The sequence below is a fragment of the Oncorhynchus mykiss genome, chromosome 1, assembly GCF_013265735.2.
Source record: "Oncorhynchus mykiss isolate Arlee chromosome 1, USDA_OmykA_1.1, whole genome shotgun sequence".
NCBI classification, from domain to species: Eukaryota; Metazoa; Chordata; class Actinopteri; order Salmoniformes; family Salmonidae; genus Oncorhynchus; species Oncorhynchus mykiss.
Genome location: NC_048565.1, coordinates 10,455,908 through 10,475,907, shown reverse-complemented (window position 1 = coordinate 10,475,907; position 20,000 = coordinate 10,455,908). Strand labels below are relative to the sequence as shown.

Genomic DNA, 20,000 nt, shown 5'->3' with positions numbered 1-20,000 from the left:
CTCTTCACCATCTGGCAGTCTGACGGACAAATCTGAGTTTGGTGGATGCCAGAAGAACGCTACCTGCCCCAATGCGTAGTGCCAACTGTAAAGTTAGGTGGAAGAGGAATAATGGTGTGGGGCTGTTTTCCATGGTTCAGGCCAAACGTGTAAGTCAGATAAGAGTGTATGTCTGTTTTCCTTTACACATCCATCTTCTTAGTCTATCTGTGTGTCGTCCCATCTCTCCCCATACCACGGCTTTGCCAAATGACATTCCATCCTTTATCTAGTAGTGACGGGGGAAAATACGATAGAGTTATAGGTAGCATTAACTAACGTCAACTAGCGCTAGTCGGCTGTACCTGCACAAAACTGTATTTTTCTTCCTACAGCTTGTTCTCCATCTTCTTTTTAATAAATAGTGAGCCAACATTTTCAGAACTTTTATTTCCATGACTGATCAAAACTAATTTTCTCATACTCTCTCATTTCTCTGCAGCAGACATATAGTGAACAATATGTTTGGAACATAAAATTGCAATAAAATAGTTGTATCGAATCGCAATATATACAGTTGAAGTCGGAAGTTTACATACACTTACGTTAGAGTCATTAAAACTCCTTTTTCAACCACTCCACACATGTCTTGTTAACAAACTATAGTTTTGGCAAGTCGGTTAGGACATCTACTTGTTCATGACACAAGTAATTTCTTTGTAAACAATTGTTTACAGACAGTTTATTTCACTTATAATTCACTGTATCACAATTCCAGTGGGCCAGAAGTTTACATACACTAAGTTGACTGTCCCTTTAAACAGCTTGGAAAATTCCAGAAAAAAAATGTCATGGCTTTAGAAGCTTCTGATAGGTTTATTGACATAATGAACATAAACGTACTTTGGTGCAAAAAGTGCAAATCAATCCCAAAACAACAGCAAAGGACCTTGCGAAGATGCTGGAGGAAACAGGTAGAAAAGTATCTATATCCACAGTAAAACGAGTCCTATGTCGACATAACCTGAAAGGCCGCTCAGCAAGGAAAAAGCCACTGCTCCAAAACCACCATTAAAAAGCCAGACTACAGTTTGCAACTGCACATGGGGACAAAGATAGTACTTTTTTGAGAAATGTCCTCTGGTCCGATGAAACAAAAATAGAACTGTTTGGCCATAATGGCCATGGAGGAAAAAGGGGGAGGCTTGCAAGCTGAAGAACACCATCCCAACCATGAAGCACAGGGGTTGCAGCATTATGTTTTGGGGGTGCTTTGCTGCAGGAGGGACTGGTGCACTTCACAAAATAGATGGCATCATTAGGAGGGAAATTATGTGGATATATTGAAGCAACATCTCAAGACATCAGCCAGGAAGTTAAAGCTTGTTCGCAAATGGGTCTTCCAAATGGACTATGACCCCAAGCAAGGAGGCCTCTCAAACCTGACTCAGTTACACCAGCTCTGTCAGGAGGAATGGGCCAAAATTCTACCAACTTTTTGTGGAAAGCTTGTGGAAGGCTACCCAAAATGTTTGACCCAAGTTAAGCAATTTAGAGTCAATGCTACCAAATACTATTTGAGTGTATGTAAACTTCTGACCCACTGGGAATGTGATGAAAGAAATACAAGCTGAAATCAATCATTCTCTCTACTATTATTCTGACATTTCACATTCTTAAAATAAAGTGGTGATCCCAACTGACCTAAAACAGGGAATTTTTACTCGGATTAAATGTCAGGAATTGTGAAAAACTGAGTTTAAATGTATTTGGCTAAGGTGTATGTAAACGTCAGACTTCAACTGTATATAATCAGTACCTAAGTATTGTTAGGATCTGAACAGAGTAAACTCACTTGAGATTTACCCCTTAGGACTTAACCTTCGCAGGAACCACCCTGCTCAGGCTTACCTTCCAGGACTTACCCTAAATCCAAGACCGGTCGTAACACAGTGGGACTGCTGAATAAGCTAAGGCTTTCTAGGTCCGTATCCTATCGTTTGTATTCAGCCTATGACTCTCATCTCCCCAAGATGTCAGAATGAGTAGTAACAGGTGTAGGAACTGTGCCTACCTTGTTTTTGGTTCTGTCTCCTGCTCCACTGATTTGAACTCTCAAGTTCGACTGTAAATCGTGGTGAATCCTGCCGACAACGCCAATAATAAGGTTCTGAACAAACAGAGTAAAAACTCATGGACGACTAGAAAAAGCTCAAACCAAGTTTATTCAACCACTGGGTCATACAGCTGCAAAAATAACATACAAGTCACAGAAGCACATATTTTATATCTTCCAACTAGGCGGTGTCACCTCCTTGCATGTCTAAGATAACCAATCCTTCTTTTGTGTTAGGCAGAAACATAGTAGATTCCTCTTACTGGTATTGTCATGGCCCTGCCTAACTCTAGGACCCTCATGGGCGTGGAAGTGAGAATGTATTTGTGAGATAGGACTGTAATAAGATGTTCTTCAATGTGGGCCCCTGTGGCCCCTCTTCCAGCTGTATCGAGTAAATTTTCACATCCCTCATGGTACCGGTTCCTCGCCTGCCTTATCAAGAACTGAAACTAGACAGTTACCCTTGGCCTCCCTCCTTAGGAGCATTCATATTGAACAATATATTTGAACAGAATATGAACTTTATACACTTCCCCTTTTCTCACTCAGTAACTTTCCTCGTCACTCAGTAACTTTCCACACACCAAGTTCCTCTTTACACTTCCTTGACCCTGGTCTGATCAATCAGAATCCGCGCTTCAAGACTGTTTTGATCACTCAGACTGGGATATGTTCAGAGTAAGCTTCAGAAAATAATTGTGACACATATACCGATACAGTGAATGAGTTTATCAGGAAGTGCATAGGAGATGTTGTACTCACTGTGACTGTTAAAACCTACCCCAACCAGAAACTGTGGATAGATGGGAGCATTCGTGCAAAACTGAAAGCGCGAACCACCACATTTTACCAGGGTATGAAGACTGGGAATATGGAAGAATACAAACAGTGTAGTTATTCCCTCCACAAAGCAGTCAAGCAGACTAAACCAATCAATCAATCAATCAAATGTATTTATAAAGTTCTTCTTACATCAGCTGATGTCACAAAGAAACCCAGCCTAAAACCCCAAACAGCAAGCAATGCAGGTGTGGAAGCACGGTGGCTCGGGAAAAAACTCCCTAGAGAGGCCGGAACCTAGAGAGGAACCAGGCTATGATGGGTGGCCAGTCCTCTTCTGGCTGTGCCGGGTGGAGATTATAACAGAACATGGCCACGATGTTCAAATGTTCATAGATGACCAGCAGGGTCAAATAATAATAATCACAGTGGTTGTAGAGGGCATAACAGACCAGCACCTCAGGAGTAAATGTCAGTTGGCTTTTCATAGCCAATCATTCAGAGTATCTCTACCGCTCCTGCTGTCTCTAGAGAGTTGAAAACAGCAGGTCTGGGACAGGTAGCACGTCCGGTGAACAGGTCAGGGTTCCATAGTCGCAGGCAGAACAGTTGAAACTGGAGCAGCAGCACGACCAGGTGAACTGTGGACAGCAAGGAGTCATCAGGCTAGGTAGTCCTGAGACATGGTCCAAGGGCTCATGTCCTCTGAGAGAAAGAAAGAGAGAATAAAAGAGAGCATACTTAAATTCACACAGGACACCGGATAAGACAGGAGAAATACTCCAGATATAACAGACTGGCCCTAGCCCCCCAACACATAAACTACTGCAGCATAAATACTGGAGGCTGAGACAGGAGGGGTTGGGAGGCACTATGTCCGGGGGCCAAACAGGCAGGATATAACCCAAACCACAGGGCCAAACAGGCAGGATATAACCCAAACCACTTTGACAAAGCACAGCCCCCACACCACTAAACGGATATCTTCAACCGCCAACTTACCATCCTGAGACAAGGCCGAGTATAGCCCACGAAGATCTCCCTCACGGCAGGAACCCAAGAGGGGGTGCCAACCAGGACAGGAAGATCACGTCAGTGACTCAACCCTCCTTGGGACGGCATGGAAGAGCACCAGTAAGCCAGTGACTCAGCCCCTGTAATAGGGTTAGAGGCAGAGAATCCCAGTGGATAGAGGGGAACCGGCCAGGCAGAGACAGCAAGGCCGGTTCATTGCTCCAGTGCCTTTCCGTTCACGTTCACACTCCTGGGCCAGACTACACTCAATCATAGGACCTACTGAAGAGATGAGTCTTCAATAAAGACTTAAAGATTGAGACCGAATCTGCGTCTCTCACATGGATAGGCAGATCATTCCATAAAAATCGAGCTCTATAGGAGAAAGCCCTGCCTCCAGCTTAGAAATTCTAGGGACAGTAAGGAGGCCTGTAGATTTACCGTTGATTTGTCAAAACCATCTACAGAGACAAACTGATAGCTTTCCGACAGATAAGATCTAAACCAGGCCAGAACTTGTCCGGCTAGACCAATTTGGGTTTTCAATCTCTCCAAAATAATGTAGTGATCGATCGTATCAAAAGCAACACTAAGGTCTAGGAGCACGAGGACAGATGCAGAGCCTCGGTCTGATGCCATTAAAAGGTAATTTACCACCTTCACAAGTGCACTCTCAGTGCTATGATAGTACAGGGACAATGGTGGCCATCTTGAATCATGTGGTGACAACAGACTGGGATAGGGAGAGTCCATATAGGGACAAAGTTGAGTACAGTTCAACGGCTCAGACACAAGACGTATGTGGCAGGGTCTACAGACAATGACGGACACCGACGTTTTCCTTCCGGACAGGCTGAACACCCTCTTCGCTCGTTTTTGAGGATAATACAGTGCCACTGACACGACCTGCTATCAGGGACTGTGGGCTCTCTTTCTCCGTGGCCGACGTGAGTAGGACATTTAAACGTGTTTACCCTCGCTTGGCTTCCGGCCTAGCCGCTTCCTCAAAGCATGCGCAGACCAGCTGGTGGTGTGTTTACAGATATATTCAATCTTTCCCTATCCCAGTCTGTTGTCCCCACATGCTTTAAGATTGCCACCATTGTTCCTGTATATCTAAGAAAGCAAAGGTAATTTAACTAAATTAATATTGCCCCGTAACACTCACTTCTGTCTTCATGAAGTGCTTACCGCCCCAATAGATCCACAGACGATGCAATCGCCACCACACTGCACACTGCCCTGTCCCATATGGACAAGAGGCATACCTATGTAAGAATGCTGCCCTGTGCAACTGCGTCCTGGCCTTCCTGACGGTTCACCCCCAGGTGCTGAATGTAGGAAACAACGCCTCCTCTTCGCTGATCCTCAACACTGGGGCCCCACAAGGGTGCATGCTCAGCCCCCTTCTGTACTCCCTGTTCACCCATGACTGCGTGGCAAAGCACGCCTCCAACTCAATCATCAAGTTTGCAGACGACACAACAGTAGTAGGCTTGATTACCCACAACAATGAAACAGTCTACAGGGAGGAGGTGAAGCCTCTAGGAGTGTGGTGCCAGGATAATAACCTCTCATTCAACATCAACAAAACTAAGGAGATTATCATGGACTTCAGGAAACAGCAGAGGGAGCACCCACCTATCCACATCGATGGGACTGCAGTGGAGAAGGTGGAAAGCTTCAAGTTCCCCGATGAACACATCACTGACAAGCTGAAATGGTCCACCCACTCAGACAGTGTGGTGAAGAAGGCGCAACAGCACCTCTTCAACCTCAGGAGGCTAAAGAAATTTGGCTTAACACCTAAAACCCTCACAAACTTTTACAGATGTACAGTTGAGAGCATCCTGTCGGGCTGTATCACCGCCTGGTACGGCAACTGCAACGCCCACAACCACAAAGCTCTCCAGAGGGTGGTGCGGTCTGCCCAATGCATTTCCCGGAGGCAAACTTCTCGCCCTCCAGGACACATACAGCACCCAATGCCATATGAAGGCCAAAAATATTGTCAATGACATCAACCACCTGAGCCACTGTCTGTTCACCCCGCTATCATCCAAAAGGCGAGGTCAGTGCAGGTGCATCAAAGCTGGGACAGAGAGACTGAAAAACTGATTCTATCTCAAGGCAGTCAGACTGCTAAACAGCCATCACTAGCACATCACAGGTGGCTGCCTATAGACATAGATTAGGAATCACTGGCCAATTTTAGAAATGGATCTCTAGCCACTTAAATAATGTTTCTGTATCTAGCATTACTCATCTCATATATATATAAACTGTAGTCTATACTAATCTAATGTATCTTAGTCACTTTAAATGTGTGTAAATATTGCATCACCCATCTCATATGATTAAAATGTATTCTATACTCTGCCACTGTATCTTAGTCCAATGCCGCTCTGACAAATATGTGTATATTCTTAATCCATTCCTTCCTTAGATGTATGTGTATTTTGTGTATAAGTTGTGAAACTGTTAGATATTACTTGCTAGATATTACTGCACTGTCAGAGCTAGAAGCACAAGCATTTCGCTACACCCGCAATAACATCTGTTAATTAAATACGTGTATGTGACCAATACATTTGATTTGATTTTACATTGAACATACAGTGTATATTCCTTATACATATACAGTAATCTATACCTTCTAGTATGGTAACAATAATAACTATTTCGAGCTAAACTCCAACAGTATGGTGATAATATTGTGAGGTCCCTGGCAATTCCCATCCCTACTATAAAGTGCACTACTCAAAAGTAGTGCACTACTCAAAAGACCTACCCCATCTCTTCTCCGATTACGAACGTCGTCGGCTCTCTTATCCCACAGCTCGCAGTTCAGATTTGTTCTGTACCATTTTCCACTAAATTGGATTTATAGAAGCATTAGGAAAACAAAACATAGGGAGTGCCGAGAGAAATGGGGAGAGATGGAGGGAGAGATGGAGGGAGAGATGGAGAGAGAGATGAAGGGAGAGATGGAGAGAGAGATGGAGAGAGAGATGGAGGGAGAGATGAAGGGAGAGATGGAGAGAGAGATGAAGGGAGAAGAGAGATGGAGGGAGAGATGGAGAGAGAGATGAAGGGAGAAGAGAGATGGAGGGAGAGATGGAGAGAGAGATGAAGGGAGAAGAGAGATGGAGGGAGAGATGGAGAGAGAGATGAAGAGAGATGGAGAAAGAGATGGAGAGAGAGATGGAGGGAGAGGTGGAGAGAGAGATGGAGAGAGAGATGAAGGGAGAAGAGAGATGAGGGAGAGATGGAGAGAGAGATGGAGGGAGAGATGAAGGGAGAAGAGAGATGGAGGGAGAGATGGAGAGAGAGATGGAAGGAGAGATGAAGGGAGAAGAGAGATGGAGGGAGAGATGGAGAGAGAGATGAAGGGAGAAGAGAGATGGAGAGAGAGATGAAGAGAGATGGAGAGAGAGATGGAGGGAGAGATGGAGGGAGAGATGGAGAGAGAGATGGAGAGAGAGATGGAGAGAGAGATGGAGGGAGAAGAGAGATGGAGGGAGAGATGGAGAGAGAGATGGAGAGAGAGATGGAGGGAGAGATGGAGGGAGAGATGGAGAGAGAGATGAAGGGAGAAGATAGATGGAGAGAGAGCTGGAGGGAGAGATGGAGAGAGAGATTAAGGGAGAAGAGAGATGGAGAGAGAGATGAAGGGAGAAGAGAGATGGAGAGAGAGATGGAGAGGGAGATGGAGAGAGAGATGAGGGAGAGATGGAGAGAGAGATGGAGGGAGAGATGGAGAGAGAGATGGAGGGAGAGATGGGGGGAGAGATGGAGGGAGAGATGGAGAGAGAGATGGAGAGAGAGATGGAGGGAGAGATGGAGGGAGAGATGGAGGGAGAGATGAAGGGAGAGATGGAGGGAGAGATGAAGGGAGAGATGGAGAGAGAGATGGAGAGAGAGATGAAGGGAGAGATGGAGGGAGAGATGGAGAGAGAGATGGAGGGAGAGATGGAGGGAGAGATGAAGGGAGAAGAGTGAGTACCTTCCTTGCGGTTCACAGTGTATAAATCCAGTCGAGTCAGTGTATGGCTGAGAGGGCCTACTTAAGTGTGTGTGTGTGACTGCATGACAATGGGTCACTCTGCTCCTTTCCTCCCAACTTTCTCTCTCCTTTTCCATATTTCCCTTGTCTCCTCCTCATCTCCCATCTTTCCCCTGTCTCCTCCTTATCTCCCATCTTTCCCCGGTCTCCTCCTCATCTCCCATCTTTCCCCTGTCTCCTCTTCATCTCCCATATTTCTCCAATCTCCTCCTTATCTCCCATCTTTCCCCTGTCTCCTCCTAATCTTCCATATTTCCCCTGTCTCCTTCTAATCTTCCATATTTCCTCTGACTCCTCCTAATTTCCCATCTTTCCCCTGTCTAGTCCGAATCTCCCCACTGTCTCCTCCTAAAATCCCCACTTCCCTCTTCCTAATCTCCCATCTTTCCCATCTCCTCCTAATTTCCCATCTTTCCCCTTTCTCCTCCTAATCTCCCATCTTTCCCCTGTCTCCTCCTAATCTTCCATATTTCCCCTGTCTCCTCCTAATCTTCCATATTTCCCCTGTCTCCTCCTCATCTCCCATCTTTCCCCTGTCTCCTCCTAATCTTCCATATTTCCCCTGCCTCCTCCTAATCTTCCATATTTCCCCTGACTCCTCCTAATTTCCCATCTTTCCCATCTCCTCCTAATCCCCCATCTTTCCCCTGTCTAGTCCTAATCTCCCCACTGTCTCCTCCTAAAATCCCCACTTCCCTCTTCCTAATCTCCCATCTTTCCCATCTCCTCCTAATTTCCCATCTTTCCCATCTCCTCCTAATCCCCCATCTTTCCCCTGTCTAGTCCTAATCTCCCCACTGTCTCCTCCTAAAATCCCCACTTCCCTCTTCCTAATCTCCCATTTTTCCCCTGTCTCCTCCTAATCTTCCATATTTCCCGTCTCCTCCTAATCCCCCATCTTTCCCCTGTCTAGTCCTAATCTCCCCATTGTCTCCTCCTAAAATCCCCACTTCTCTCTTCCTAATCTCCCATCTTTCCCATCTCCTCCTAATTTCCCATCTTTCCCCTTTCTCCTCCTAATCTCCCATCTTTCCCCTGTCTCCTCCTAATCTTCCATATTTCCCCTGTCTCCTCCTAATCTTCCATATTTCCCCTGACTCCTCCTAATCTTCCATATTTCCCCTGTCTCCTCCTAATCTTCCATATTTCCCCTGACTCCTCCTAATCTCCCATCTTTCCCCTGTCTCCTCCTAATCTTCCATATTTCCCCTGTCTCCTCCTAATCTTCCATATTTCCCCTGACTCCTCCTAATCTTCCATATTTCCCCTGTCTCCTCCTAATCTTCCATATTTCCCCTGACTCCTCCTAATCTTCCATATTTCCCCTGTCTCCTCCTAATCTTCCATATTTCCCCTGACTCCTCCTAATCTTCCATATTTCCCCTGTCTCCTCCTAATCTTCCATATTTCCCCTGACTCCTCCTAATTTCCCATCTTTCCCATCTCCTCCTAATCCCCCATCTTTCCCCTGCCTAGTCCTAATCTCCCCACTGTCTCTTCCTTAAATCCCCACTTCCCTCTTCCTAATCTCCCATCTTTCCCCTTTCTCCTCCTAATCTCCCATTTTTCCTGTCTCCTCCGAATCTCCTATCTTTCCCCTGTCTCCTCCTGATGTCCCATCTTTCCCCTGTGTCCTCCTAATCTCCCATCTTTCCCCTGTCTCCTCCTCATCTCCCCACTGTCTCCTCCTATAACGTCCCCACTCTCTCCTCCTAATCTCCCATCTTTCCCCTGTCTCCTCCTAATCTCCCATATTTCCCCTGTCTCCTCCGAATCTTCCATTTCTCCCGTCTCCTCCTAATCTCCAATCTTTCCCGTCTCCTCCTAATCTCCCTTCTTTCCCCTGTCTCTTCCTCATCTCCCATCTTTCCCCTGTCTCTTCCTCATCTCCCATCTTTCCCCTGTCTCCTCCTCATCTCCCATCTTTCCCCTGTCTCCTCCTCATCTCCCATCTTTCCCTTGTCTCCTCCTCATCCCCCATCTTTCCCGTCTCCTCCTCATCTCCCATCTTTCCCCTGTCTCTTCCTCATCTCCCATCTTTCCCCTGTCTCCCCACTATCTCCCATCTTTCCCCTGTCTCCTCCTCATCTCCCATCTTTCCCGTCTCCTCCTCATCTCCCATATTTTGCATTTCTCCTCCTAATCTCCCATCTTTCCCGTCTCTTCCGAATCTCCCATTTTTCCCTGTCTCCTCCTAATCTCCCATCTTTCCCCTGTCTCCTCCTAATCTTCCATATTTCCCCTGACTCCTCCTAATCTTCCATATTTCCCCTGTCTCCTCCTAATCTTCCATATTTCCCCTGACTCCTCCTAATCTTCCATATTTCCCCTGTCTCCTCCTAATCTTCCATATTTCCCCTGACTCCTCCTAATTTCCCATCTTTCCCATCTCCTCCTAATCCCCCATCTTTCCCCTGCCTAGTCCTAATCTCCCCACTGTCTCTTCCTAAAATCCCCACTTCCCTCTTCCTAATCTCCCATCTTTCCCATCTCCTCCTAATTTCCCATCTTTCCCCTTTCTCCTCCTAATCTCCCATTTTCCCTGTCTCCTTCGAATCTCCTATCTTTCCCCTGTCTCCTCCTGATGTCCCATCTTTCCCCTGTGTCCTCCTAATCTCCCACCTTTCCCCTGTCTCCTCCTCATCTCCCCACTGTCTCCTCCTATAACGTCCCCACTCTCTCCTCCTAATCTCCCATCTTTCCCCTGTCTCCTCCTAATCTCCCATATTTCCCCTGTCTCCTCCGAATCTTCCATTTCTCCCGTCTCCTCCTAATCTCCAATCTTTCCCGTCTCCTCCTAATCTCCCTTCTTTCCCCTGTCTCTTCCTCATCTCCCATCTTTCCCCTGTCTCTTCCTCATCTCCCATCTTTCCCCTGTCTCTTCCTCATCTCCCATCTTTCCCCTGTCTCTTCCTCATCTCCCATCTTTCCCCTGTCTCTTCCTCATCTCCCATCTGTCTCCTCCTCATCTCCCATCATTCCCCTGTCTCCTCCTCATCTCCCATCTTTCCCTTGTCTCCTCCTCATCCCCCATCTTTCCCGTCTCCTCCTCATCTCCCATCTTTCCCCTGTCTCTTCCTCATCTCCCATCTTTCCCCTGTCTCTTCCTCATCTCCCATCTTTCCCCTGTCTCCTCCCCATCTCCCATCTTTCCCCTGTCTCCTCCTAATCTCCCATCTTTCCCCTGTCTCCTCCTCATCTCCCCACTGTCTCCTCCTATAACGTCCCCACTCTCTCCTCCTAATCTCCCATCTTTCCCCTGTCTCCTCCTAATCTCCCATATTTCCCCTGTCTCCTCCGAATCTTCCATTTCTCCCGTCTCCTCCTTATCTCCAATCTTTCCCGTCTCCCCCTAATCTCCCTTCTTTCCCCTGTCTCTTCCTCATCTCCCATCTTTCCCCTGTCTCTTCCTCATCTCCCATCTTTCCCCTGTCTCCTCCTCATCTCCCATCTTTCCCCTGTCTCCTCCTCATCTCCCATCTTTCCCTTGTCTCCTCCTCATCCCCCATCTTTCCCGTCTCCTCCTCATCTCCCATCTTTCCCCTGTCTCTTCCTCATCTCCCATCTTTCCCCTGTCTCCCCACCATCTCCCATCTTTCCCGTATCCTCCTCATCTCCCATATTTTGCATTTCTCCTCCTAATCTCCCATCTTTCCCGTCTCTTCCGAATCTCCCATTTTTCCCTGTCTCCTCCTAATCTCCCATCTTTCCCCTGTCTCCTCCTAATCTTCCATATTTCCCCTGACTCCTCCTAATCTTCCATATTTCCCCTGTCTCCTCCTAATCTTCCATATTTCCCCTGACTCCTCCTAATCTTCCATATTTCCCCTGTCTCCTCCTAATCTTCCATATTTCCCCTGACTCCTCCTAATTTTCCATCTTTCCCATCTCCTCCTAATCCCCCATCTTTCCCCTGCCTAGTCCTAATCTCCCCACTGTCTCTTCCTAAAATCCCCACTTCCCTCTTCCTAATCTCCCATCTTTCCCATCTCCTCCTAATTTCCCATCTTTCCCCTTTCTCCTCCTAATCTCCCATTTTCCCTGTCTCCTCCGAATCTCCTATCTTTCCCCTGTCTCCTCCTGATGTCCCATCTTTCCCCTGTGTCCTCCTAATCTCCCATCTTTCCCCTGTCTCCTCCTCATCTCCCCACTGTCTCCTCCTATAACGTCCCCACTCTCTCCTCCTAATCTCCCATCTTTCCCCTGTCTCCTCCTAATCTCCCATATTTCCCCTGTCTCCTCCGAATCTTCCATTTCTCCCGTCTCCTCCTAATCTCCAATCTTTCCCGTCTCCTCCTAATCTCCCTTCTTTCCCCTGTCTCTTCCTCATCTCCCATCTTTCCCCTGTCTCTTCCTCATCTCCCATCTTTCCCCTGTCTCTTCCTCATCTCCCATCTTTCCCCTGTCTCTTCCTCATCTCCCATCTTTCCCCTGTCTCTTCCTCATCTCCCATCTGTCTCCTCCTCATCTCCCATCTTTCCCCTGTCTCCTCCTCATCTCCCATCTTTCCCTTGTCTCCTCCTCATCCCCCATCTTTCCCGTCTCCTCCTCATCTCCCATCTTTCCCCTGTCTCTTCCTCATCTCCCATCTTTCCCCTGTCTCCTCCCCATCTCCCATCTTTCCCCTGTCTCCTCCTCATCTCCCATCTTTCCCGTCTCCTCCTCATCTCCCATATTTTGCATTTCTCCTCCTAATCTCCCATCTTTCCCGTCTCTTCCGAATCTCCCATTTTTCCCTGTCTCCTCCTAATCTCCCATCTTTCCCCAGTCTCTTAACCTCACTTGGATATGTGGCTGGCCAAAAGCCACTGAAAATACAGAGCGCCAAATTCAAATATATTACTATAAAAATCAAACTTTCATTAAATCACACATGCAAGATAGCAAAAGAAAGCTACACTTGTTGTGAATCAGGCCAACATGTCAGATTTCAAAAAGGCTTTTCGGCGAAAGCAAATGATGCTATTATCTGAGGTTAGCACCTCCGTAACCAAAAGAGAGAAAGCATATTTCAACCCTGCAGGCGCGACACAAGAAGCAGAAATAAAAATAGAATTAATGTCTTACCTTTGACAAACTTCTTTTGTTGGCACTCCAATATGTCCCATAAACATCACAAATGGTCCTTTTGTTCAATTAATTCCGTCGATATATATCCAAAATGTCCATTTATTTGGCGCGTTTGATCCAGAAAACACCGGTTCCAACTTGAGCAACGTGACTACAAAATATCTCAAAAGTTACCTGTAAACTTTGCCAAAACATTTCAAACTACTTTTGTAATACAACTTTAGGTATTTTTTAACGTAAATAATCGATAAAATTGAAGATGGGATGATCTGTGTTCAATACAGGAAGAAAACAAACTGAAACATGCTTTCTGGTCACGCGCCTCTAACAGTACACTTCAAGTGACCCTCGTTCAAGATGGCTGTACTTCTTCATTACACAAAGGAAAAACCTCAACCAATTTCTAAAGACTGTTGACATCCAGTGGAAGCGATAGGAACTGCAAGAAGGATTCCCAATGAAAACACATTGAAAGTGACCTCAAACAAAAAGAATCTGAATGGTTTGTCCTCTGGGTTTCGCCTGCTAAATAGGTTCTGTTATACTCACAGACATGATTCAAACAGTTTTAGAAACGTCAGAGTGCTTTCTATCCAAATCTAATAATATGCATATCTTATAATATAATATAATACTAATAATATGCATATCTTATCTTCTGGGGATGAGTAGCAGACAGTTGAATTTGGGCATGCATTTCACCCGGACGTGAAAATACTACCCCCTGTCACCAAGAAGTTAATCTCCCATCTTTCCCCTGTCTCCTCCTCATCTCCCATCTTTCCCCTGTCTCATCTTCATCTCCCATCTTTTCTTTCATTTCTGTCTTTCCTCTCTACTCTGTGCAGTTTAAATAACAGAGAGAGAAGAAGAACACACACAATCACACACCGACTCTGTCAACCCAGAGCTCTAAACACTCTCCCCACAAAGCCCCTAGCCACCGGGCTCACCGGCCCCCCTTGTGTTCCTGTTTGCAATAAACAGTACCACACGTACAAACTCACACACACACACACACACACACACACGCACACACACACACACACACACACACACACACACACACACACACACACACACACACACACACACCATCCATCTTTCCGTCTCTCTCTCTCTGTCATTCCCTTCTTTCTCACTTTCTCCACTTGCTTTTTGGTTCCATGCACCTGTGGGCTTTATGTCTGATAAACGTGATGCTGCATGCACATACACACAAACACACATGCATACGCACGCACGCACACACAAACACACCAGATTTGCCCAGGAGTGCAGTCATCCAATCATATTTTCTCCCACCTGCTCATCATGATGGGACAAAGTGCCCCGCATTAGTCTCTCTCTCTCTCTCTCTCTCTCTCTCTCTCTCTCTCAATTTCAATTTCAATTTAAGTGCTTTATTGGCATGGGAAACATATGTCTACATTGCCAAAGCAAGTGAAGTAGATAATAAACAAAAGTGAAATGAACAATAAAAAATAACAGCAAACTTTACACACACAAATGTTCCACAATAACAAATACATTTCAAAAGTAATATTATGTACAAATAGTTCAAGTACAAAAGGGAAAATAAATAAACATAAATATGGGTTGTATTTACAATGGTGTTTGTTTTCTTGTGGCAACAGGTCACAATTCTTGCTGCTGTGATGGCAGACTGTGTTATTTCACCAAGTAGATATGTAGATATGTGGCAGGAGGTTAGGAAGTGCAGCTCAGTTTCCAACTCATTTTGTGGGCAGTGTGCACATAGCCTGTCTTCTCTTGAGAGCCAGGTCTGCCTACGGCAGCTGTTCTCAATAGCAAGGCTATGTTCATTGTCTGTAAATAGTCAAAGATTTCCTTAAGTTTGGGTCAGTCACAGAGGCCAGGTATTCTTCCACTGTATACTCCCTGTTTAGGGCCAAATAACATTCTAGTTTGCTCTGTATTTTTTGTTAATTACTTGACACATTGGAAATAATTATCTTTTTGTTTTCTCATGATTTGGTTGGGTCTAATTGTGTTGCTGTCCTGGGGCTCTGTGGGGTGTGTTTGTGTTTGTGAACAGATCCCCAGGACCAGCTTGCTTCGGGGGCTCTTCTCCAGGTTCATCTCTCTGTAGGTGATGGCTTTGTTATGGAATGTTTGGGAATCACTTCCTTTTTGGTGGTTGTAGAATTTAACGTCTCTTTTCTAGATTTTGATAATTAGTGGGTATCGACCTAATTCTGTTCTGCATGCATTATTTGGTGTTTTATGTTTTACACTGGGGATATTTTGGACAGAAAGGGCAATGGGTATTCAAGTATTTTTTTCCAGATCCTAATTGGTATGTCAAATCTCATGTTCCTTTTGATGGCGTAGAAGGCCCTTCTTGCCTTGTCTCCCAGCTCGTTCACAGCTTTGTGGAAGTTACCTGTGGTGCTGATGTTTAGGACGAGGTATATATAGTCTGCCATGGTGTACTGTCACTTTATGGCCAGATAGCACTGCATTTTCTTTGTGTTTGTGCTTGTGTTTCCCAATAAGCAATATAGTTTTGTTTTGACTGTGTTGTAATTTGGTTTATTCTGATTGATTGGATGTTTTGGTCCTGAGGCTTCAGTGTGTTAGTAGAACAGGTTTGTGAGCTCAGCCCCAGGACCGTCTGGATGAGGAGACTATTTTCTTTGCTCAGCTTGCAGGGCTTGGTAATGATATGATTGTTTGTAGTTTTCCTCTTACATAACTCTGCAAGCAGGTTTTCAATGGGGGGTTTTCGTCCTATTTGGTGGAATCTTGTTTTGCAAGTGGACCCCACACCTCGCTGCCATAAAGTGCAATTGGTTCAATGACACATTCAATTATTTCAATTTGAATTAATTTTTTAATGGCATAGAATGCCTTCAGTGCCTTCTCTCTCAGTTCATTTCATTTTTTATTTAACCATGCAAGTCAATTAAGAACAAATTCTTATTTACAATGAGGGCCTACACCGGCCAAACCCAGACAATGCTGGGCCAATTGTTAACCGCCCTATGGGACTCCCAATCACGGCCGGTTTTGATACAGCCTGGATTTGAACCAGGGTGTCTGTCGTGACACCTCTTGCACTGAAATACAGTGCCTTAGACTGCTGTGCCACTCAGGAGCCCAACTCATTTAGGTGTCCTGTTTATTTTATTTTTAAACCTAAGTAATTGTAGTGTGTGCAGTACTCTATATACAGTATTTTGTACCAATTGAGAACTTTGGTCTAATTCCCTGAGATCTGGACCTTCTCTGGAAAATCATTTTTGTATTTTTAGGGTTTACTGCCAGGCCCCAGGTCTTGCAGTACTGCTCTAGCAGGTCCAGGCTCTGCTGTAGGCCATGTGCTGTGAGTAACAGCTGGCACAGGTCATCTACGAAAGAGACGGCATTTAACCTCTGAATTAAACACCAGGGGCTGAGGATTTCTCTAGAATAGTGGCCAATTCGTTGATGTAAATATTGAAGAGCGCAGGGCTCAGATTGAAAAGCTGGCGAAGACCCCACCCCTCGTTAACCTTTCTGGCGCAGACGTTCCGCTAGCGACCCACCTCGACAACATCCGGTGAAATTGCAGAGCGCCAAATTCAAAATACAGAAATAGCCATAATAAACATTCGTAAAAAATACAAGTGTTATACATCGGTTTAAAGATTAACTTGTTGTTAATCCAGCTGCTTTGATAGATTTAAAAAAGGCTTTACGGTGGAAGCATACCATGTGATTATCTGAGGACAGCGCCCCGCTTACTAACGCATACAAATATTTTACAACCAAGTAAAGGAATTACAAAAGCCAGAAATAGCGATAAAATGAATCACTTACCGTTGAAGATCTTCATATGGTTGCAGTCACAAGAGTCCCAGCTACACAATAAATGTTTGATAAAGTCCCTCTTTATATCCCAAAAACTCAGATTTGTTGGAGCATTTTGTTCAGTAATCCACTGGCTCAAAGGAGGTCAAAACATGCAGACGAATACATCCTAATAGTACCGGTAAAGTTCATCAAAACATGTCAAACAATGTTTAGAATTAATCCTCAGGTTGTCAATTGTCTAAATGATCGATAATATTTCAACCGGACAATAGCGTATTCAATAGAAAGGAAAAACAACGAAGGGCGCGCACTCGGTCATGCACACAAACCAGCACTGCATGATTCTACAGTCCACTGAAAGAAAGGTCTCATTCTTCTTCATTTTTCAGAAAACAAGCCTGAAACAATGTCTAAAGACTGTTGACATCTAGTGGAAGCCATAGGAACTGCAATACCTAACCCATTAGACACTCTATAGGTATTCAATTGAAAATACCCACATCAAAAAAATGGATGGATTTTCCTCAGGTTTTCGCCTGCCATATTAGTTCTGTTATACTCACAGACATTATTTTAACAGTTTTCTATCTAGAGTGTTTTCTATCCAAATCTACCAAATATATGCATATCCTAGCTTCTGGGCCTGAGTAACAGGTAGTTTACTTTGGGCATACTTCTCATCCAGACGTCGAAATACTGCCCCCAAGCCATAAGAAGTTAAAGAATTATGTTATTTTCTTGCCATTTTTGAGGCTGCATGTATTGCGATATGTTTTACCCCCTACACCACCTTTAATAACTTTGTAGAACAATCCTGTATGCCAGATAGAATCAAATGCTTTTTGGGAAGTCAATAAAGCAAGCGTTCATTTTTTTATTTATTTTTTGGTTTATTTATCAGGATGTGTAGGATGTAAATATTATCGGATGTGTAATGTTTTGGTATAAATCCAATTTGGATTTTTACTAAAGACATTGTTCGTATTAAGGAAGTATAGAACTCTTACATTTATCATACTACAGAAAACCTTCCCCAGGTTACTGCTCACACAAATGCCTCTGTAATTACTAGGGTCAAATTTATGATTCCTTGATTCCAGATATCAGTGAATAACCTTCATTTAGAACCAAATGGTGTCCACATCACCAACAGACTAACATGGTCCAAGCACACCATGACAGTCGTGAAGCGGTCACAACAACACAGACTATATTTGGCATGGGTCCTCCGATCCTCAAAAGGTTCTACAGCTGCACCATCGAGAGCATCCTGACTGTTTGCATCACTGCCTGGTATGGCAACTGCTCGGGTCTCCGACCGCAAGGCACTACAGAGGGTAGTGCGAACGGCCCAGTACATCACTGGGGCCAAGCTTCCTGCCATCCAAGACCTCTATACCAGGCGGTGTCAGAGGAAGGCCCTAAAAATCGTCAAAGACTCCAGCTACCCTAGTCATAGACTGTTCTCTCTGCTACCACACGGCAAGCAGTAACAGAGCAACAAGTCTAGATCCAAGAGGCTTCTAAACAGCTTCGACCACCAAGCCATAAGACTCCTGAACATCTAGTCAAATTGCTACTCAGACTATTTGGATTGCCCCGCCCCCTCCACACCACTGCCACTCTCTGTTGTCATCTATCCATAGTCACTTTAATTAACTCTACCTACATGTACATACTACTCAACTAACCAGTGCCTCCGCACATTGACTCTGTACTGGCACCCCCCCCTGTATATATTGTTATTGTTTACTGCGGCTCTTTAATGACTTGTTACTTTTATCTCGTATTCTTCTCCGTATTCTTTGAAACTGCACTGTTGTTTAGAGGCTCGTAAGTAAGCATTTCACTGTAAGGTTGTATTCGGCGCATGTGACTAATACAATTTGATTTGATTTGAAATTAAACAGTTTTAATATAGCCAATTGAAATCTTGCACTAGTGAATTTGAGCATATCATTTAGAATGCCATCATGCTTTTTCTTTATTTGAGGGCCTGACGTTTCTTATAGAGCTTCTGGTCAGTAATTGGAGAGTCCAATGGATTTTGATTGTTCTTCATAGCTTTATCAAATCCATTCAACCTCTCATGAATTTGGCATTGTTCTGCGTTTGCATCCATTTGAATGGTGTTGTAGAGTGTTTTAAAATGGGCTGTCCATATGTCTCCATTTTGTATCGCTAATTCCTCTAGTTTCGATTTATTTAAAAAATGTTTAAAAAAAAGTTTGTGTTTATGGACTCAGTTAGTGTCAGCTGCTTGCTGTTGTACTGGGCTTTATTGGTTCTGAGTGTACATGTATAGAGTGTTAAATGAAGGCTATAGAGCACCATTATCTGGGCTTTATTGGTTCTGAGTGTACATGTATAGAGTGTTAAATGAAGGCTATAGAGCACCATTATCTGGGCTTTATTGGTTCTGAGTGTACATGTATAGAGTGTTAAATGAAGGCTATAGAGCACCATTATCTGGGCTTTATTGGTTCTGAGTGTACATGTATAGAGTGTTAAATGAAGGCTATAGAGCACCATTATCTGGGCTTTATTGGTTCTGAGTGTACATGTATAGAGTGTTAAATGAAGGCTATAGAGCACCATTATCTGGGCTTTATTGGTTCTGAGTGTGCATGTATAGAGTGTTAAATGAAGGCTATAGAACACCATTATCTGGGCTTTATTGGTTCTGAGTGTGCATGTATAGAGTGTTAAATTAAGGCTATAGAGCACCATTATCTGGGCTTTATTGGTTCTGAGTGTGCATGTATAGAGTGTTAAATGAAGTCTATAGAGCACCATTATCTGGGCTTTATTGGTTCTGAGTGTACATGTATAGAGTGTTAAATGAAGGCTATAGAGCACCATTATCTGGGCTTTATTGGTTCTGAGTGTACATGTATAGAGTGTTAAATGAAGGCTATAGAGCACCATTATCTGGGCTTTATTGGTTCTGAGTGTACATGTATAGAGTGTTAAATGAAGGCTATAGAGCACCATTATCTGGGCTTTATTGGTTCTGAGTGTACATGTATAGAGTGTTAAATGAAGGCTATAGAGCACCATTATCTGGGCTTTTTTACTGAGAATTTTATTATCTGTATCAAACCAGTTGTCATATGTAGTCTTTTGGTTTCTTCTCAATTTCAGTTGTGCTTC

General features: G+C 44.4%; 1 protein-coding gene across 19 annotated transcripts in view; it reads left to right on the top strand.

Annotated features, from left to right (window-relative positions):
• The window catches only part of LOC110522842 (receptor-type tyrosine-protein phosphatase S), a 402,253-nt gene that overhangs the window by 146,672 nt on the left and 235,581 nt on the right, over window positions 1–20,000 (top strand). The window lies entirely within an intron of this gene.